Below are 25,000 nucleotides of genomic sequence, written 5' to 3'. Positions count from 1 at the left end.
TTCTCACATCTGCTTCATTTCATTTCTTTTCAGTCCTTTTTATTGCTTATTTCATTTCATTTCTCAGCCCTCTGGTTCCTGCCCACGTTTTGCCTGCGTTGATCTCAGCCTGCTAACAGGGCAGCAGTTCCCGGGGTCGTCCATTTTCCCCTTGATGGAAATGGGTGTGAGTTTTCCCTTACTTTCTGCTACCTGTGGACTTGCCCTGGATGCCACAGCGTTTCGGATCTCACTGAGAGTGGCCTGCTGACTGCAACGGCTGATTCCCTCTGCACTCCCTGATGCATCCACTGGGACAGGCGGACCTGTGCATGTTCGGAGTCAGGTAGGACTCAGAGTGCCACATTTTTGTGTTGTCAGGTGCTATATGCTGCACAGACATTTCATTTCAACTATTTCATACATTTCATATTATTTCTCATTTCATATTTCACATTACGTATTATTTCACATTTCAATCCATTATATTTCATTGAAAATATTGCGCACTTCGCGTTTCATTGCGCATTTCATGTTTCATTTAATATTTCATTTTATTTCTCGTTTCATTTCAAGTTTATTTTCAAGTTTCTGTTCATTTCAAATTTCATAATTCATATTTAGTTTCATTTCATTTTTATTTTTATCATTTTATATCTCATTTTAAATCATATTTCACTTCATATCACATTTCATTTCGTTTCATATTTCATGTCATTTCGCACCATTACATTCTATTTCACTTTATATTTCAGATTTCATTTCAAATTTCTGATTTAAATTTCCGATCTCTTTTCCCACTTCCCATTTCCGATCTCTTTTCCCACTTCCCATTTCCGATCTCTTTTCCCACTTCCCATTTCCGATCTCTTTTCCCACTTCCCATTTCCGATCTCTTTTCCCACTTCCCATTTCCGATCTCTTTTCCCACTTCCCATTTCCGATCTCTTTTCCCACTTCCCATTTCCGATCTCTTTTCCCACTTCCCATTTCCGATCTCTTTTCCCACTTCCCATTTCCGATCTCTTTTCCCACTTCCCATTTCCGATCTCTTTTCCCACTTCCCATTTCCGATCTCTTTTCCCACTTCCCATTTCCGATCTCTTTTCCCACTTCCCATTTCCGATCTCTTTTCCCACTTCCCATTTCCGATCTCTTTTCCCACTTCCCATTTCCGATCTCTTTTCCCACTTCCCATTTCCGATCTCTTTTCCCACTTCCCATTTCCGATCTCTTTTCCCACTTCCCATTTCCGATCTCTTTTCCCACTTCCCATTTCCGATCTCTTTTCCCACTTCCCATTTCCGATCTCTTTTCCCACTTCCCATTTCCGATCTCTTTTCCCACTTCCCATTTCCGATCTCTTTTCCCACTTCCCATTTCCGATCTCTTTTCCCACTTCCCATTTCCGATCTCTTTTCCCACTTCCCATTTCCGATCTCTTTTCCCACTTCCCATTTCCGATCTCTTTTCCCACTTCCCATTTCCGATCTCTTTTCCCACTTCCCATTTCCGATCTCTTTTCCCACTTCCCATTTCCGATCTCTTTTCCCACTTCCCATTTCCGATCTCTTTTCCCACTTCCCATTTCCGATCTCTTTTCCCACTTCCCATTTCCGATCTCTTTTCCCACTTCCCATTTCCGATCTCTTTTCCCACTTCCCATTTCCGATCTCTTTTCCCACTTCCCATTTCCGATCTCTTTTCCCACTTCCCATTTCCGATCTCTTTTCCCACTTCCCATTTCCGATCTCTTTTCCCACTTCATTGTTTATTTAATCTCATATCTCTTATCATTTTATATATTATAATAGTTTCACATTTAAATTTACTACTTTTCACATTACATTAATTTTGATTTCACATTTCACATTTAAATTTACTACTTTTCACATTTCATTAATTTTGATTAAAAATTTCACCTTTAAATTTAATTCATTTCACATTTCATTAATTCTGATTTCACATTTCACATTTTAATTTTCTTCATTTCACTTTTCATTAATTTTGATTAAACGTTTCACATATAAATTTACTTCATTTCACATTTCGTTTTACGTTTCAGATTTAAATTCACTTCATATCACGTTTCAAATTTAAATTTACTTCATTTCACATTTCATTACATTTTATTTCATTTTTCACATTTAAATTTACTTCATTTCACATTTCATTTTACGTTTCACATTTAAATTTACTTCATTTCACATTTCATTACATTTCCTTTCACGTTTCACATTTTAATTTACTTCTTTTAATAATTCATTGCATTTCATTTCACGTTTTACATTTAAATTTAAATCGTTTCATATTTCATTTCACGTTTCACGTTTAAATTTACTTCTTTTCACATTTCATTTCACGTTTCACATTTAATTTTATTTCATTTCTTGTTTCACATTTAAATGACTTCATTTCGCATTTCATTACATATCATTTCAACTTTCACATTTAAATTTACTTCATATCGCATTTCATAACATTTCAGACCATATTTCACATTTTAATTTTTTTCATTAAATATTTTATAACATTTAATTCCACGTTTAACTTATATATTTACTTCATTTCACATTTCAATAATTTTCAGTTCACGTTTCACATTTAAATACACTTCATTTCACATTTCATTTCTTTTTTCGTTTCAAATTTTAATTTACATCATTTCACATTTCATTAATTTTGATTTCACGTTCCACATTTAGATTTACTTCATTTCACATTTCTTTAATTTTGAATTCACGTTTCACATTTAAATTTACTTCATTTCACGTTTCATTACTTTTCTTTTAATGATTCACATTTAAATTTACTTCGTTTCGCATTTCGATTCATGTTTCAGATTTAAATTTACTTCATTTCACATTTCATTAATTTTGAATTCACGTTCCACATTTAAATTTACTTCATTTCACATTTCATTAATTTTGATTTCACGTTCCACATTTAAATTTTTTTCATTTCACATTTCAAATTTCAATTTACTTCATTTCACATTTCTTTACTTTTCTTTTTTTGTTTCACAGTTAAATTTTCTTCATTTCACATTACATTTCACAATTCACATTTAAATTTACTTCTTTTCAAATTTTATTACTTATTTCAAGTTTCACATTTCGTTTCACATTTTATTTCACAAATCATTACTTTTCTTATTTCATTTCAGGTTTCACATTTAAATTTAATTCATTTCACATTTCATTATTCTTCATTTCACATTCCACTTTTAAATTTAATTCATTTCACATTACATTAATTTTCATTTCACATTTTAAATTTAAATTTTCTTCATTTCACCTTTCATTACTTTTGATTTGTTTCACATTTAATTTTACTTTATTTCACATTTAATTAACTTTGTTTTCACGTTCCACATTTAAATTTATTTCATTTAACATTTCATTTTTCACATTTAAATTTACATCATTTCACATTTAGTTAATTTTTAATTCACGTTCCACATTTAAATTTACTTCATTTCACATTTCATTACTTTTGATTTCACGTTTCACATTTAAATTTACTTCATTTCACATTCATTAATTTTGATTTCACATTTCCCATTTATATTTACTTCATTTCACATTTCGATTTACGTTTCAGATTTAAATTTACTTAATTTCTCTTTTCACAGTTAAATTTACTTCATTTCACATTTCATTAATTTTGATTAAATATTTCACATTTTAATTTACGTCATTTCACATTTCATTATTTCTGATTTCACATTTCACATTTAAATTTACTTCATTTTACGTTTCAGATTTAAATTTACTTCATTTCACATGTCATTAGTTTTCATTTCACATTTCACGTTTAAATTTACTTCATTTCACGTTTCATTACTTTTCTTTTAATGATTCACATTTAAATTTACTTCGTTTCGCATTTCGATTCATGTTTCAGATTTAAATTTACTTCATTTCACATTTCATTAATTTTGATTTTACGTTTCACATTTAAATTTACTTCATTTCACATTTCATTTCACGTTTTACATTTAAAATTTCTTCATTTCATATTACATTTCACGTTTGTCTTTTTAATTTACTTCATTTCACATTTCATTAATTTCATTTCACGTTTCACGTTTAAATTTACTTCATTTCACATTTCATTACCTTTAATTTCTCGTTTCACAATGAACCTTTATTTCACACTTCATTACTTTTCTTTTCATGCTTTAGATTTAAATTTACTTCATTTCACATTTCATTACATTTCATTTTTAGTTCCACATTTAAATTTACTTCATTTCACATTTCATTAATTTTGAATTCACGTTTAACATTTAAATTTACTTCATTTCACGTTTCATTACTTTCCTTTTAATGATTCACATTTAAATTTACTTTGTTTCACATTTCAATTCATGTTTCAGATTTAAATTTACTTCATTTCACATTTCATTTCACGTTTCACGTTTAATTTTACTTCATTTCACATTTCATTAATTTTGATTTCATGTTCCACATTTGAATTTACTTTATTTCTCATTTCATTTCACATTTCAAATTTCAATTTACTTCATTTCACATTTCATTACTTTTCTTTTAATGATTCACATTTAAATTTACTTCATTTCACATTACATTTCACGATTCACATTTAAATTTACTTCTTTTCAAATTTTATTACTTATTTCAAGTTTCACATTTCATTTCACATTTTATTTCACAAATCATTACTTTTCTTATTTCATTTCAGGTTTCACATTTAAATTTAATTCATTTCACATTTCATTATTCTTCATTTCACGTTCCACTTTTAAATTTAATTCATTTCACATTTCATTAATTTTCATTTCACATTTCAAATTTAAATTTTCTTCATTTCGCATTTCATTACTTTTGTTTTTTTTCACATTTAATTTTACTTTATTTCACATTTAATTAACTTTGATTTCACGTTCTACATTTAAATTTATTTCATTTAAAATTTTATATTTCACATTTACCTCATTTCAATTTACTTCATTTCACATTTAGTTAATTTTTAATTCACGTTCCACATTTAAGTTTATTTCGTTTCACATTTAAATTTACTTCATTTCACATTTCATTAATTTTGATTTCACATTTCACATTTATATTTACTTCATTTCATATTTCATTAATTCTGATTTCACATTTCACATTTAAATTTACCTCATTTCATATTTCATTAATTCTGATTTCACATTTCACGTTTAAATTTACTTCATTTCACATTTCATTAATTTGATTTAATTTTTCACATTTAAATTTACTTCATTTCACATTTCGATTTATATTTCAGATTTTAATTTACTACATTTCACATTTGAATAGCTTTCATTTCACGTTTCACATTTAAATTTACTTTATTTCACATTTCATTAGTTTTCATTTCACGTTTCACATTGAAATTTACTTCATTTCACATTTCTTTACTTTTCAATTTTTGTTTCGAATTTAAATTTAATTCATTTCACATTTCATTACTTATTTCACGTTTTACATTAACTTTCACATTTAATTACACATTTCATTATTTTCATATTTCATTTCAAGTTTCGCGTTTCATTTTTCAGTTCTTTTCACATTTTATTACTTTTCAATTCACGTTTCATATTTAAATTCACTTTATTTCACATTTCATGACATACGATATTTCATTTCAAGTTTCACATTTCATTTCACATTTCATTTCACAAATCATTACCTTTCTTATTTCATTTCATGTTTCACTTTTAAATTTACTTCATTTCACATTTCATTAATTCTGATATAACATTTCACATTTAAATTTACTTCATTTCACTTTTCATTAATTTTGATTAAACGTTTCACATTTAAATTTAATTCACTTCACATTTCGTTAGTTTCATTTCGTTTTTCAAATTTAAATTTACTTCATTTCACATTTCATTACTTTTGATTTCATTTTTCACATTGAATTTTTCTACATTTCACATTTCATTTAACGTTTCACATTTAAATTTACTTCTTTTCACATTTCATTAATTTTCATTTCATGTTTCAAATATAAATTTACTTCATTTTAAATTTCATTACTTTTCTTCTAATGTTTCACATTCAAATTTACTACATTTCACATTTTATTACTTTTCAATTCACGTTTCACTTTTAAATTTACTTTATTTCACATTTCATTACTTTTCTTTTTTCATTACATGTTTCATTTTTAAATTTACTTCATTTCACTTTACATTACTTTTCATATTTCATTTCAAGTTCACATTTCTTTTCACATTTCATATCATAAATCATTACTTCCCTTATTTATTTTCATGTTTCACATTTAAATTTTCTTCATTCAACATTTCATTTCAAGTTTCACATTTAAGTTTACTTCATTTCACATTTCATTAAATTTCAATTCCCGTTTCACATATAAATTTACTTCATTTCACATTTCATTACATTTCATTTCACTTTTCACATATTAATTTACTTCATTTCACGTTTTGTTACTTTTCATTTCGCGTTTCACATTTAAATTTACTTCAATTCACATTCAATTACATTTAAATTTTCTTTTCACATTTAAATTTACTTGATTTCACATTTCATTTAATTTGATTTCACGTATCACATTTAAATTTACATCATTTCACATTTTTTTTTCTTTTCATTACACGTTTCACATTTAAATTTACTTCATTACACTTTATTATTTTACTTATTTCATGTTTTCAATTTCGGTTGACGTTTCGGATGACGTTAGACTTTTCGTTTGACGTTGGACTTTTCGTTTGACATTATATTTTACATTTCATTACATTTCATATTTCATTTCTCGTTTCACATGTAAATTTACTTCATTTCACAATTCATTACTTTTCGTGTTTCACATTTACATTTACTTCATTTCACATTACATTACTTTTCAATTCAGGTTTCACATTTAAATTCACTTCATTTCACATTTCATTACTTTTTATTTCACGTTTCACATTTAAATATACTTCACTTCACATTTCATTTTTCACATTTATATTTCCTTCATTTCAAATTTAATTTATTTTGAATTCACATTTCACAATTAAATTTACTTCACTTCAAATTTCATTAATTTTGATTTCACGTTTTACATTTAAATTTACTAAATTTCACATTTCGATTCAAGATTCAGATTTAAATTTACTTCATTTCAAATTTCATTACTTTTCATTTCATGTTTCACATTTAATTTTACTTCATTTCATTTTCCATTTCCATTTCACGTTTCAAATTTAAATTAACTTCATTTCACATTTCATTACATTTCATTTCACGTTTCACATTTAAATTTACTTCATTTCACATTTCATTACATTTCATTTCACATTTCACGTTTAAATTTACATCAATTCGCGTTTCATTAATTTTGATTTCACGTTCCACATTTCATTTCATGTTTCACATTTAAATTTACTTCAATTCACATTTCATTTCACGATTCACATTTAAATTTAATTATTTTCAAATGTTATTACTTTACTTATTTCAAGTTTCACATCTCATTTCACATTTTATTTCACAAATCATTACTTTTCTTATTTCATTTTACGTTTCACATTTAAATTTAATTCATTTCACATTTCAATTCACGTTTCACATTTAAATTTACTTCATTGCACATTTCATTACATTTGATTTCATGTTTCACATTTAAATTTACTTCATTTCACATTTCATTTTTCACATTTAAATTTACTTCATTTCATTAATATTCATTTCACGTTTCAGATTTATATTTACTTCATTTCACATTTCATTACTTTTCACTTCACATTTCACATTTAAATATAATTCATTTCAAATTTCATTACTTTTCATTACACGTTTCACATTTAAATTTAGTTCATTTCATATTTCATTTCACGTTTCACATTTAAATTTTGTTCATTTCACATTTCATTTCACGTTTCTCATTTAAATTTAATTCATTTCACATTTCATTTCACGTTTCTCATTTAAATTTATTTCATTTCACATTTCATTACATTTCATTTAACATTTCACATTTAAATTTATTTCATTTCTTGTTTCACATTTAAATTTACTTCATTTCACATTTCATTACATATCATTTCAACTTTCATATTTAAATTTACTTCATTTCACATTTCATTACTTTTCATTTCACGTTTCACATTTAAATTTTCTTCATTAAATACTTTATAACATTTAATTCCACGTTTAACTTATATATTTTCTTCATTTCACATTTCAATATTTTTCATTTCACGTTTCACATTTAAATTTACTTCATTACACATTTCATTTCACTTTTCTACTTTTCACATTTCATTTTACTACTTTTCACATTTCATTTCACTTTTTAAATTTAAATTTACTTCATTTCACATTTCATTATTCTTCATTTCACGTTCCTCTTTTAAATTTAATCATTTCACATTACATTACTTTTCATTTCAGGTTTCACATTTAAATTTACTTCATTTCACATTTCATTACATTTCATTTCATGTTTCACATTTCATTTCACGTTTCACAATTAAATTTACTTCATTTCACATTTCATTTCACGTTTCACAATTAAATTTACTTTATATCACATTTCATTTCAGGTTTCACATTTAAATTTAGTTCATTTCACATTTCATTTCACGTTTCACATTTAAATTTATTTCATTTTACGTTTCACATTTATATTTATTCATTCCACATTTCATTACTTTTCATTTCGCGTTTCACATTTAATTTTACTTTATTTCACATTTCATTTCACTTTTCACATTTATATTTACTTCATAGCACATTTCATTACCTTTCATTTCACGTTCCACTTTTAAATTTAATCATTTCACATTACATTACTTTCCATTTCAGGTTTCACATTTAAGTTTACTTCATTTCACATTTCATTACTTTTCATTCCACGTTTCTCATTTAAATTTACTTCATTTCACATTCCATTATTTTTAAATATTATTTTCACATTAAAATTTTCTACATTTCAATTACCTTTACTTTTCATTTCTCATTTCACATTTAAAATTACTTCATTTCACATTTCATTAATTTTGAATTCACGTTTCACATTTAAATTTACTTCATTTCACATTTCATTACATTTCATTTCGCGTTTCACATTTAAATTTACTTCATTTCACATTTAATTAATTTTGATTTCACGTTTCACATTTAAATGTACTTCATTTCACATTTCATAAATTTTGATTTCACGTTTCACATTAAAATTTACTACATTTCACGTTTCGATTTACGTTTCAGATTTAAATTTACTTCATTTCAGATTTCATTACATTTCATTTCAAGTTTCACATTTAAATTTATTTCATTTCACATTTCATTACTTTTCTTTTAATGATTCACATTTAAATTTACTTCATTTCACATTTCATTTTACGTTTCACATTTAATTGTATTTCATTTAACGTTTCATAGCTTTTTATTTCATGCCTCTCAGTTATATTTCCTTCAGTTCACATTTCATTACTTTTGATTTCACGTTTCACATTTAAATTAACTTCATTTCACATTTCATTACATTTCATTTCACGTTTCACATTTAAGTTTACTTCATTTCACGTTTCATTACTTTCCATTTCACGTTTCACTTTTAAATTTACTTCATTTCACATTCAATTACTTTAAAATTTTCTTTTCACATTTAAATTAACTTCATTTCACATTTCATTACTTTTCATTTCACGTTTCACATTTAAATACACTTCATTTCACATTTCATTTAGCGTTTCACATTTAAATTTATTTCATTTCACATTTTATTTCACGTTTCACATTTAAATCTACTTCATTTCACATTTCTTTTCACGTTTCACATTTAAATTTAGTTCATTTCACGTTTCATTTCAAGTTTCACATTTAAATTTACTTCATTTCACATTTCATTACGTTTCATTTCGCTTTTCACATTTAAATTTACTTCATTTCACATTTCATTACTTTTGATTTCGCGTTTCACATTTAATTTTACTTCATTTCACATTACATTTCTCGTTTCACATTTAAATTTATTTCATTTCTTGTTTCACATTTAAATTTCTTCATTTCACATTTCATTATATATCATTTCATGTTTCACATTTAAATTTACTTGATTTCACATTTCGATTTACGTTTCACATTTAAATTTACTTAATTTAACGTTTCACAGTCAAATTTACTTCATTTCACATTTCGATTTACGTTTCAGATTTAAATTTACTTCATTTCATGTTTCACATTTAAATTTATTTCATTTCATTTTTCTATTCACGTTTCACATTTAAATTTATCTCATTTCACATTACATTACATTACTTTTTTCATTTCAAATTTAAATTTACTTCATTTCACATTTCACTAATTTTTATTTCTTGTTTCACATTTAATTTTAATTCATTTCACATTTCATTAATTTTGGTTTCACGTTCCACATTTAAATTTACTTCATTTCACATTTCATTAATTTTGACTTCAATTTTAACATTTAAATTTACTTCGTTTCGCGTTTCACTACTTTTCTTTTAAAGATTCACATTTAAATTTACTTCATTTCTCATTTCATTTCACGTTTCACATTTAAATTTACTTCATTTCACATTTCGTTACTTTTCATTTCACGTTTCACATCAATTTACTTCTTTTCACATTTCTATTCACGTTTCATTTTTAAATTTACTTCCTTTCACATTTCATTAGTTTTCATTTCGCGTTTCACATTAAATTTACTTCATTTCACATTTCATTAATTTTGTTTTCACATTTTGTATTTAAATTTTCTTCATTTCACATTTCATTAATTTTGATTAAACGTTTCACATTTATTTTTACTTCATTTCACATTTCGTTAATATTGATTTCACATTTCACATTTAAGTTTATTTCATTTCACTTTTCATTAATTTTGATTTAATGTTTCACTTTTAAATTTACTTCATTTCACATTTCGACTTACGTTTCAGATTTAAATTTACTTAATTTAACGTTTCACAGTCAAATTTCCTTCATTTCACTTTTCATTAATTTTGATTAAAAGTTTCACATTTAAATTTACTTCATTTCACATTTCGATTTACGTTTCAGATTTAAATTTACTTCATTTCACTTTTCACATTTAAATTTACTTCATTACACATTTCATTAGTTTTCATTTCACGTTTCAAATTTAAATTTACGTCATTTCACATTTCATTACTTTTCATTTCACGTTTCACATTTAAATTTACTTCATTTCACATTTCGATTTACGTTTCAGATTTAAATTTACTTCATTTCACTTTTCACATTTATAATTTACTTCATTACACATTTCATTAGTTTTCATTTGACGTTTCAAATTTAAATTTACGTCATTTCACATTTCATTACTTTTCATTTCACGTTTCACAGTTAAATTTACTTCATTTCACATTATATTTCCCGTTTCACTTTTATATATACTTCATTTTACATTTCATTACTTTTCATTTCACGTTTCACATTTATATTTACTTCATTTCACATTTCGATTCACGTTTCAGATTTAAATTTACTTCATTTCACATTTCATTACGCGTTTCACATTTAAATTTAGTTCTTTTCACATTTCATTTCACGTTTCTCTTTTTAATTTATTTCATTTCACATTTCATTACATTTCATTTAACGTTTCACATTTAAATTTTTTTCATTTAATGTTTCACATTTAAATTACTTCATTTCACATTTCATTAGATATCATTTCAACTTTCACATTTAAATTTACTTCATATCACATTTCATATAATTTCAGACCATATTTCACATTTAAATTTTCTTCATTAAATATTTTATAACATTTTATTCCTCGTTTAACTTAAATGTTTTCTTCATTTCACATTTCAATACTTTTCATTTCACGTTTCACATTTAAATTTACTTCAGTTCACATTTCATTACTTTTCATTTAAAGTTTCACTTTTAAATTTCCTTCATTTCACGTTTCACATTTATTTCATTTCACTTTTCATTACATTTCATTTCTCGTTTCACATTTAATTTTACTTCATTTCAGATTTCATTGCTTTCCTTTCTCGTTTCATATTTAAATTTACTTCATTTCCCGTTTCAAATTTAAATTTACTTCATTTCACATTTCATTACATTTCCCTTCGCGTTTCACATATAAATCCATTTCGTTTCTCGTTTCAAATTTAAATTTAATACATTTAACTTTTGATTACTTTACATTTCACGTTTCACATTTAAATTTACTTCATTTCACATTTCATTACTTATCATTTCACCTTTCACATTTAATTTTACTTCATATCACATTTCATTACTTTTCATTTCACGTTTCATATTTAATTTTAATTCATTTCTGGTTTCAAATTTAAATTTACTTCATTTCACATATCATTACTTTTGATTTCAGGTGTTTCACATTTAATTTTACTTCTTTTTAAATATCATTTCATGTTTCGCATTTAAACTTACTTCATTTCACATTTCATTTTACGTATCCAATTTAAATTTTCTTCATTTCACATTTCATTACTTTTCATTTTACTTTTCGAATTTAAATTTACTTCATTTAATAATTCATTACATTTCAATTCCCATTTCACATTTAAATTTTCTTCATTTCTCATTTTATTTCCTGTTTCACATTTAAATTTACTTCATTTCACATTTCATTACATTTCTTTTTTCATTTCAAATTTAAATTTACTTCATTTCACATTTCACTAATTTTGATTTCACGTTTCACATTTAATTTTAATTCATTTCACATTTCATTAATTTTTATTTCACGTTCCACATTTAAATTTACTTCATTTCACATTTCATTAATTTTGACTTCGATTTTCACATTTAAATTTACTTCGTTTCGCCTTTCATTACTTTTCTTTTAAAGATTCACATTTAAATTTACTTCATTTTATATTTTATTTCACGTTTCACATTGAAATTTTCTTCATTTCACATTTCATTACTTTTCATTTCACGTTTCACATTTTAATTTTCTTCATTTCACATTACATTTCACGTTTCACATTTAAATTTACTTCATTTCACGTTTCATTACATTTCTTTTTTCATTTCAAATTTAAATTTACTTCATTTCACATTTCATTACTTTTGATTTCACTTTTCACATTTAAATTTACTTCATTTCATATTTCATTAATTTTGACTTCAATTTTCACATTTAAATTTACTTTGTTTCACATTTCATTAATTTTCTTTTAAAGATTCACATTTAAATATACTTCGTTTCACATTTCGATTCATGTTTCAGATTTAAATTTATTTCATTTCAAATTTCATTTCACGTTTCACGTTTAAATTTACTTCAATTCACCTTTCATTAATTTTTATTTCGCGTTTCACATTTAAATTTACCTCTCTTCAAATTTCGATTCACTTTTCACATTTAAATTTACTTCGTTTCACATTTCATTTCCATTTCACGTTTCACATTTAAATTTATTTCATTTAACATTTCATTAATTTTGATTTCACATTTCACATTTAAATTTACTTCACTTAACATTTCATTAATTTTGATTTTACGTTACACATTTAAATTTACATTATTTCACATTTCATTACTTTTCATTTCATGTTTCAGATTTAAATTTACTTCATTTCATATTTCATTTCACGTTTCACATTTAAATATTCTTCATTTCACATTTCATTTCACGTTTCACTTATAAATTTACTTTATTTCACATTTCATTAATTTTTATTTCTCGTTTCACATTTAAATTTTCATCATTTCACATTTCATTAATTTTCATTTCATGTTTCACATTTAAGTTTACTTCATTTCACATTTCATTAGTTTTAATTTCACGTTACACATTTAAATTTACCTCATTTCACATTTCGTTTCACGTTTCACATTTATATATACCTCATTTCACATTTCATTTCTTTTCATTTCATGTTTCACATTTAAATTTACTTCATTTCACATTTTGATTCACGTTTCAGATTTAAATTTACTTCATTTCACATTTCATTTCACGTTTCACATTTAAATTTATTTCATATCTCGTTTTAAATTTAAATTTACTTCATTTTTTATTTCATTTCGCGTTTCACATTTAAATTTAATTCATTTCACATTTCATTACATTTCATTCCACATTTCACAGTTAAATTTACTTCATTTCACATTTTATTTCCCGTTTCACATTTAAATTTACTTAATTTCACGTTTTTTTTACTTTTCATTTCACGTTTCACATTTAAATTTACTTCATTTCACTTTGTTATTTTACTTATTTCATGTTTTGAATTTCGGTGGACGTTTCGGTTGATGTTTGACTTTTCGGTTGACGTTTCGTTTCACATTTCATTACTTTTCATTTCATGTTTCACGTTTAAATTTATATCATTTCACTTTTCGATTCACGTTTCAGATTTAAATTTACTTCATTACACACTTTATTTCACGTTTCACATTTAAATACTCTTAATTTCGCATTTCATTTCACGTTTCACATTTAAATTTCCTTCTTTTCACATTTCATTAATTTTGATTTCATGTTTCACATTTAAATTTTCTTCATTTCACATTTCATTTCACGTTTCACATTAAAATTTACTTCATTTCACATTTCATTACTTTTCAATTCACGTTTCACTTTTAAATTTACTTCATTTCACATTTCATTACTTTTCATTTCACATTTAAATTTACTTCATTTCACTTTTCGATTCACGTTTCACATTTAGATTTACTTCATTTCACATTTCTTTACTTTTCAATTTTTGTTTCAAATTTTTATTTAGTTCATTTCACATTTCATTTTTCACATTTAAATTTACTTCATTTCAAATTTCATTAATTTCATTTCACGTTTCACATTTTAATTTACTTCATTTCATATTTCATTACTTTTGATTTCATTTTCCACATTTAAATTTACTTCATTTCACATTTCATTGATTTTGATTTCACGTTTCAAATTTAAATTTACTTCATTTCAAATTTCATTCATTTTTATCTCACATTTAAATTTACTATTTTTCACTTTTCATTTTACGTTTTTGCATTTAAATTTACCTCATTTCACATTTCATTTAACGTTTCACATTTAAACTTATTTCATTTCTCATTTCATTACACATTTCATACACTTTTCATATTTCGTTTCAATTTTCTCATTTTATTTCACATTTTATTACTTTTCATTTCACGTTTCACGTTTAAATTTATTTATTTCACATTCCATTACTTTTCATTTTTCATTACATGTTTCACTTTTAAATTTACTTCATTTCACTTTTCATTTCTTTTCATATTTCATTTCACGATCAAATTTCATTTCACATTTCATTTCATAAATCATTTTTTCTTTATTCCATTTCACGTTTCACATTTAAATTTACTTCATTTTACATTTCATTTCACGTTTCACTTTTTAATTTACTTCATTTCACAATTCATTAAATTTCAATTCACGTTTCACATTTTAATTTACTTCATATTTCATTAATTTCATTTCACGTTTCAAATTTAAATTCACTTTATTTCCCATTTCATTAGATTTTGTTTTACGTTTAAATTTACTTCATTTCACATTTCATTACTTTTAAATTCTCGTTTCACAATTAACCTTCATTTCATACTTCATTACTTTTCTTTTCACGTTTCAGATTTAAATTTACTTCATTTCACATTTCATTAATTTTCATTTCGCGTTTCACATTTAATTTTACTTCATTTAACATTTCATTTCGCGTTTCACATTTAAATTTATTTCATTTCACATTTCATTTCACGTTTCACATTTAAATTTACTTTATTTCACATTTCATTACTTTTCATTTCAGGTTTCATATTTACATTTATTTCATTTCACATTTTATTTTACGTTTCAGTTTTAAATTTACTTCATTTCACATTTCATTACTTATTTCACGTTTCGCATTTCATTTCACATTAATTTTCACATTTCATTTATTTTCCTTTCACGTTTCACATTTTAATTTACTTCATTTTACTTTTCATTACTTTTCCATTCACGTTTCATTAAAATTTACTTCATTTCACATTTCATTAATTTTGATTTCATGTTTCACATTTAAATTTACTTCATTTCACATTTCATTACTTTTCATTTCAGGTTTCATATTTACATTTACTTGATTTCACATTTTATTTTACGTTTCACATTTAAATTTACTTCATTTCAAAATTAATTAATTAATATAATGTTTCACATTTAAATTTACTTCATTTCTAATTCATTATTTTAATTTCATTTTTCACATTTAAATTTACTACATTACACATTTCATTACTTTTCATTTCATATTTCACATTAAAAGTTACATCATTTCACATTTCATTACATTTAGATTAACGTTTCAGATTTAAATTTACTTCATTTCACATTTGATTACATTTGATTTCACTTTTCACATTTAATTTTTCTTCTTTTCACATTCAATTACTTTTAAATTTTCTTTTCACATTTATATTTACTTCATATCACATTTCATTACATTTCATTTCTCGTTTCATGTTTAAATTTACTTCATTTCTCATTTCATTTCCCGTTTCACATTTCAATTTTCTTCATTTCACATTTCATTTCATGTTTCACATTTAAATTTACTTCATTTTACATTTCATTTCATGTTTCACATTTAAATCTACTTTATATCACATTTCATTAATTTTGATTTCAAGTTTCACATTCAAATTTACTTCATTTCACATTTCATAACTTTTCATTTCACGTTTAACAATTAAATTTACTTAATTTCACATTTAATTACTTCTAATTTTCGTTTCAAATTTAAATTTATTTCATTTCACATTTCATTACATTTCATGTCACGTTTCACATTTAAATGTACTTTATTTCATGTTTCATTTTTCACATTTAAATTTACTTCATTTCACATTTAATTTATTTTGAATTCACGTTTCACAATTAAATTTAGTTAATTCCACATTTCATTAATTTTGATTTCACATTTCACAATTAAATTTATTACATTTCACATTTCGATTCCCGTTTCAGATTTAAATTTATTTCATTTCACATTTCATTACTTTTATTTTCGTTCCAAATTTAAATTTTTTTCATTTCATGTTTCATTACTTTTCATTTCACGTTTTACATTTAAATTTATTTCATTTCACGTTTCATTACACTCGATTTAATTTTTAACATTTAAATTTACTTCATTTCAAAATTAATTAATATAACGTTTCACATTTAAATTTACTTCATTCCACATTTCATTATTTTGATTTCATTTTTCACATTTAAATTTACTTCTTTACACTTTTCATTAGTTTTCATTTCACGTTTCACATTTAAATTTACTTTATTTCACATTTCATTACTTTTTGATTCACGTTCCAGATTAAAATTTTCATTTCACATTTCATTACTTTTTGATTCACGTTTCAGATTAAAATTTTCATTTCACATTTCATTACCTTTATCTATTTGTTTCAATTTTAAATTTACTTCATTTCACATTTGATTACTTTTGATTTCACGTTTTACATTTAAATTTATTTCATTTCACATTTCATTACATTTCTTTTTTGATTTCAAATTTAAATTTTCTTCATTTCACATTTCATTACTTTTGATTTCACGTTTCACATTTAATTTTACTTCATTTCACATCTAATTAATTTTGATTTCACGTTCCACATTTAAATTTACTTTATTTCACATTTCATTAATTTTGACTTCAATTTTCACATTTAAATTTACTTCGTTTCACGTTTCATTAATTTTCTTTTAAAGATTCACATTTAAATTTACTTCGTTTCACATTTCTATTCATGTTTCAGATTTAAATTTATTTCATTTCACATTTCATTTCACGTTTCTCGTTTAAATTTACTTCAATTCGCCTTTGATTAATTTTTATTTCGCGTTTCACATTGAAATTTAACTATTTTCAAATTTCGATTCAATTTTCACATTTAAATTTTCTTCATTTCACATTTCATTTCCATTTCACGTTTCAAATTTAAATTTAGTTAATTTAACATTACATTAATTTTGATTTCACATTTCACATTTAAATTTACTTCATTTCACATTTCATTAATTTTGATTTTACGTTACACATTTAAATTTACTTCATTTCACATTTCATTACTTTTCATTTCATGTTTCAGATTTAAATTTACTTCATTTCACATTTCATTACTTTTCATTTCATGTTTCAGATTTAAATTTACTTCATTTCACATTTCATTACACGTTTCACATATAAATTTACTTCATTTCACATTTCATTAATTTTTATTTCGTGTTTGATATTTAAATTTACCTCTTTTCCAATTTCGATTCACGTTCCACATTTAAATTTACTTCATTTCAGATTTCATTTCCATTTCACGTTTCTCATTTACATTTTCTTCATTTAAAATTTCATTAATATTGATTTCAGATTTCACATTTAAATGTACTTCATTTCACATTTCATTACTTTTCATTTCATGTTTCAGATTTAAATTTACTTCATATCACATTTCATTTCACATTTCACATTTAAAATTTCTTCATATCACATTTCATTTTACGTTTCACATTTAAATTTACTTCATTTCACATTTCATTACAGATTTCATACACTTTTCATATTTCATTTGAAATTTCTCATTTTATTTCAAATTTTATTACTTTTCAATTCACGTTTCACGTTTAAATTTTCTTTATTTTACATTTCATTACTTTTCTTATTTCATTACATGTTTCACTTTTAAATTTACTTCATTTCACATTTCATTACTTTACATTTCACGTTTCACATCTATATTTACTTCATTTCCCGTTTCGTTACATTTCTTTTCTTTTTTCACGATTCACATTTATATTTACTTCATTTTACATTTCATTAATTTTGATTTCAAATTTCACATTTAAATTTTCTTCATTTCACATTTCATTTCACGTTTCTCTTTTAAATTTATTTCATTTCACGTTTCATTACATTTCATTTCACGTTTCACATTTAAATTTATTTCATTTCTTGTTTCACATTTAAATTTACTTCATATCAAATTTCATATCATTTCAGACCATATTTCACATAGAAATTTTCTTCATTAAATATTTTTTAACGTTTAATTCCACGTTTAACTTAAATGTTTTCATTTTACATTTCAATACTTTTCATTTCACGTTTCACATTTAAATTTATTTCATTTCTTGTTTCAAATTTAAATTTCTTCATTTCACATTTCATTATGTATCATTTCACGTTTCACATTTAAATTTACTTCATTTCACTGTATTATTTTACTTATTTCATGTTTTGAATTTCGGTTGGCGTTTTGGTTGACGTTTGACGTTTCGGTTGAAGTTTCATTTCAAATTTCATTACATTTCTTATTTCATTTCTCGTTTTACATTTTATTTTACTTCAGTTCACATTTCATTACTTTTCATTTCAAGTTTCACTTTTAAATTTCCTTCATTTCACATTTCATATTTATTTCATTTCACTTTTCATTACATTTCATTACTCGTTTCATATTTAATTTTACTTCATTTCAGATTTCATTGCTTTTCCTTTCTCGTTTCAAATTTAAATTTACTTCATTTCAAATTTCATTACATTTCATTTTACTTTTCAAATTTAAATTTACTTCATTTCCCGTTTCAAATTTAAATTTACTTCATTTCACATTTCATTACATTTCCCTTCGCGTTTCACATATAAATCCATTTCGTTTCTCATTTCAAATTTAAATTTAATACATTTAACTTTTGATTACTTTACATTTCACGTTTCACATTTAAATTTACTTCATTTCACATTTCATTACTTATCATTTCACCTTTCACATTTAATTTTACTTCATATCACATTTCATTACTTTTCATTTCACGTTTCATATTTAATTTTATTTCATTTCTGGTTTCAAATTTAAATTTACTTCATTTCACATATTATTACTTTTGATATCGGGTGTTTCACATTTAATTTTACTTTTTTTTAAATATCATTTCACGTTTCGCATTTAAACTTCATTTCACATTTCACTACTTTTCATTTCACGTTTCACATTTTAATTTACTTCATTTCACATTACATTTCACGTTTCACATTTAAATTTACTTCATTTAACATTTCATTAATTTTGATTTCACATTTCAAATTTAAATTTACTTCATTTCACATTTCATTACTTTTGATTTCACGTTTCATATTTAATTTTACTTCATTTCACATTTCATTAATTTTGACTTCAATTTTAACATATAAATTTACTTCGTTTCACGTTTCATTAATTTTCTTTTAAAGATTCACATTTAAATTTACTTCGGTTCACATTTCGATTCATGTTTCAGATTTAAATTTATTACATTTCACATTTCATTTCACGTTTCACGTTTAAATTTACTTCAATTCGCCTTTCATTAATTTTTATTTCGCGTTTCACATTTAAATTTACTTCATATCACATTTCATTTCACGTTTAACATTTAAATTTACATCATATCACATTTTATTTTATGTTTCACATTTAAATTTACTTCATTTCACATTTTTTTTACTTTTCATGTTATGTTTCACATTTAAATTCACTTAATTTTACATTATTATTTTACTTATTTCATGTTTTGAATTTTTGTTGACGTTTCGGTTGACGTTTCGGTTGACATTCAATTACATTTCATATTTCATTTCTCGTTTCACATTTAAATTTTCATCATTTCACATTTCATTACTTTTCATTTCATGTTTCACATTTAAATTTACTTCATTTCACATTTCGATTCACGTTTCAGATTTAAATTTACTTCATTTCAAATTTAATTTCACGTTTCACATTTAAATTTACTTCTTTTCACATTTCATTCCACATTTCACAGTTAAATTTACTTCATTTCACATTTTATTTCCCGTTTCACATTTAAATTTATTTCATATCTCGTTTTAAATTTAAATTTACTTCATTTTTTATTTCATTTCGCGTTTCACTTTTAAATTTATTTCATTTCACATTTCATTGCATTTCATTCCACATTTCACAGTTAAATTTACTTCATTTCACATTTTATTTCCCATTTCACATTTAAATTTACTTAATTTCACGTTTTTTTTTACTTTTCATTTCACGTTTCACATTTAAATTTACTTCATTTCACATTTCATTAATTTCGATTTCACGATTCACATTTAAATTTACTACATTTCACATTTCGATTCACGTTTCAGATTTAAATTTATTTCATTTCACATTTCATTACTTTTCATTTCACTTTTCAGATTTTAATTTATTTCCTTCCACATTTCATTACTTTTCATTTAATGTATAACATTGAAATTTACTTCATTTCACATTTTATTTCACGTTTCACGTTTCAATTTACTTCATTTCACATTTCATTAGTTTTCATTTCACGTTTCATATTTAAATTTACTTCACTTCGCAATTCATTACTTTGGATTACATTTTCCACATTTAAATTTCCTTCATTTCACATTTCATGTCACATTCCACATTTAATTTTACTTGATTTCAAATTTCATTACTTTTCACATTTCATTTCACATTTCATTTCACGTTTCACTTTTAAATTTACTTCTTTTCACATTTCATTAATTTTCATTTCATGTTTCAACTATAAATTTACTTCATTTCAAATTTTATTACTTTTCTTCTAATGTTTCACATTCAAATTTACTTCATTTCACATTTCGATTTACGTTTTAGATTTAAATTTACATCATTTCACATTTCAATAGCTTTCTTTTCACGTTTCACATTTTAATTTTCTTCATTTCACATTTCATTACTTTTCATTTCATGTTTCACATTCAAATTTACTTCATTTCACATTTCATTTTACGTTTTACATTTAAATTTATTTCATTTCACATTTCATACACTTTTCATAATTCATTTCATGTTTCTCATTTTATTTCACATTTTATTACTTTTCATTTCACGTTTCACATTTAAATTTACTTCATTTCACATTATATTACTTTTCAATTCAGGTTTCACAATTATATTTACTTCATTTCACATTTCAGTTCTAGTTTCACATTTTAATATATTTTATTTCACATTTCATTAATTTTGATTTCACGTTTCAGATTTAAATTTACTTCATTTCACATTTCATTACTTTTGATTTCATTTTTCAATGTTTAATTAACTTCATTTCACATTACATTACTTTTCAATTCAGGATTCACATTTAAATTTGCTTCATTTCACATTTCATTACTTTTCGTTTCACGTTTCACATTTAAATTTACTTCAATTCACATTTCATTCCACGTTTCACATTTTAATTTATTTCATTAAACATTTCATTGCTTTTCATTTCACGTTTCCCATTTAAATTTACTTCATTTCACATTTCATTACGTTTCATTTAACGTTTCACATTTAAATTTACTTCATTTCACATTTCATGTCACGTTCCACATTTAATTTTACTTGATTTCAAATTTCATTACTTTTCACATTTCATTTCACATTCCATTTCACGTTTCACATTTAAATGTACTTATTTTCATAGTTCATTTCACGTTTCGCATTTAAATTAACTTCATTTCACAATTCATTACTTTTCATATTTCATTTCATGTTTCAAAATTAAATTTACTTCATTTCACATTTGATAACTTTTCATTTCACGTTTCACTTTTAATTTTACGTCATTTCACATTTCATTACTTTTCATTTCACGTTTCACATTTAAATGTACCTCATTTCATATTTCATTACTTTTCATTTCACGTTTCACATGTAAATATACTTCATTTCACATTTCATTACTTTTCATATTTCATTTCATGTTTCAAAATTAAATTTACTTCATTTCACATTTCATATCTTTTCATTTCACGTTTCACAGTTAAATTTACTTCAATTCAATTTCATTAATTTTCATTTCACATTTCACATTTAAATTTACTTCAATTCACATTTCATTACTTTTAATATTTCATTTCACATTTCTTTGCTTTTTATTCCACGTTTCACATTTATATTAAATACGTTTCAAATCTAATTACTTTTCACGTTTTTATTTAAATATATATCACTTTTTTTTCATTTCCATATTCGTTTCACATTTAAATTAACTTCATTTCATATTTCATTACATTTCCTTTCGCGTTTCACATTAAATATATTTCACTTCACATTTCACATTTCATTTCACAATTAATTGCTTTACATATTTCATTTTACGTTTCAAAATTATTTTTACTTCATTTCACATTTCCTTACATTTCCTTTCAGTTTTTTCATGTGAATTTACTTCAATTCACATTTCATTATATTTCCATTTTCGTTTCACTTTTAAATTCACTTCATTTCACATTTCATTAATTTTCATTTCACGTTTATCATTTTAATTGACTGCATTTAACATTTCATTACTTTTCATTTCATGTTTCACATTTAAATGTACTTCATTTCACATTTAAATTTACTTCATTTCACATTTCATTACTTTTAATTTCACGTTTCACTTTTAAATTTACTTCAATTCACATTTCATTAATTTTGCTTTCACGTTTCACATTTAAATTTACTTCATTTCACATTTCATTACTATTCATTTCATGTTTCACATTTAAATTTACTTCATTATACATTTCATTACTTTTCGTTTCACGTTTCACATTTAAATTTACTTCAATTCACATTTCAATAATTTTGATTTCAGGTTTCACATTTAAATTTACTTCATTTCACATTATATTAATTTTCAATTCAGGTTTCACATTTATATTTACTTCATTTCACATTTCATTTCACGTTTCACATTTAAATTTACTTCATTTCACTTTTCATTACTTTTCATTTCACATTTCACAGTTAATTTTTCATATTTCATTTCACATTTCATTAATTTCGATTTCACAATTCACATTTAAATTTACTACATTTCACATTTCCATTCACTTTTCAGATTTAAATTTATTTCATTTCACATTTCATTACTTTTCATTTCACTTTTCAGATTTAAATTTATTTCATTCCACATTTCATTACATTTCATTTAATGTATAACATTTAAATTTACTTCATTTCACATTTCATTACTTTTTATTTCACGTTTCACTTTTAAATATACTTCAATTCACATGTCATTAATTTTGCTTTCACGTTTCACATTTAAATTTACCTCATTACATATTTCATTACTTTTCATTTCACGTTTCACATGTAAATATACTTCATTTGACATTTCATTACTTTTCATATTTCATTATAAATTTCATTAATTTTGATTTCACGTTTCACATTTAAGTTTACTTCATTTCACATTTCATTACTTTTCGATTCACGTTTCACATTTAAATTTACTTCGTTTCACATTCAATTACTTTTAGATTTTCTTTTCACATTTAAATTTACTTCATTTCACATTTCATTACTATTCATTTCACGTTTCACATTTAAATTTACTTCATTACAATTTATTATATTAATTACTTCATGTTTTCAATTTCTGTAGACGTATCGGTAGACGTATCGGTAGACGTATCGGTAGACGTATCGGTAGACGTTTGACATTTTGTTTGACGTTTCATTTTACATTTCATTTCATTTCATATTTCATTTCTCGTTTCACATTTAAATTTTCTTCATTTCACTTTTCATTACATTTCATTTCGTGTTTCACATTTAAATTTACTTCATTTCACATTTCATTACCTTTCATTTCGCGTTTCACATTTAAATTTACTTCATTTCACATTCAATTACTTTTAAATTTTCTTTTCACATTTATATTTCCTTCAGATCACATTTCATTACTTTTCATTTCAAGTTTCACTTTTAAATTTCCTTCATTTTTCGTTTCACATTTATTTCATTCCACTTTTCATTACATTTCATTTCTCGTTTCACATTTAATTTAAATTCATTTCTCATTTCATTTCACGTTTCACATTTAAATTTACTTCATTTCACATTTCATTACATTTCATTTTTTGTTTCAAATTTAAATTTAATTCATTACACATTTCATTACTTTTGATTACATTTCTCACATTTAAATTTACGTCATTTCACATTTCATTACTTTTCATTTCACGTTTCACGTTTTAATTTACTTCAT

The sequence above is a fragment of the Cyrtonyx montezumae genome, unplaced genomic scaffold (assembly GCF_038088225.1).
Source record: "Cyrtonyx montezumae isolate F1298 unplaced genomic scaffold, pur_monq_1.0 scaffold_2, whole genome shotgun sequence".
Lineage (NCBI taxonomy): Eukaryota > Metazoa > Chordata > Aves > Galliformes > Odontophoridae > Cyrtonyx > Cyrtonyx montezumae.
Note: the sequence above shows the minus strand (reverse complement) of the source record.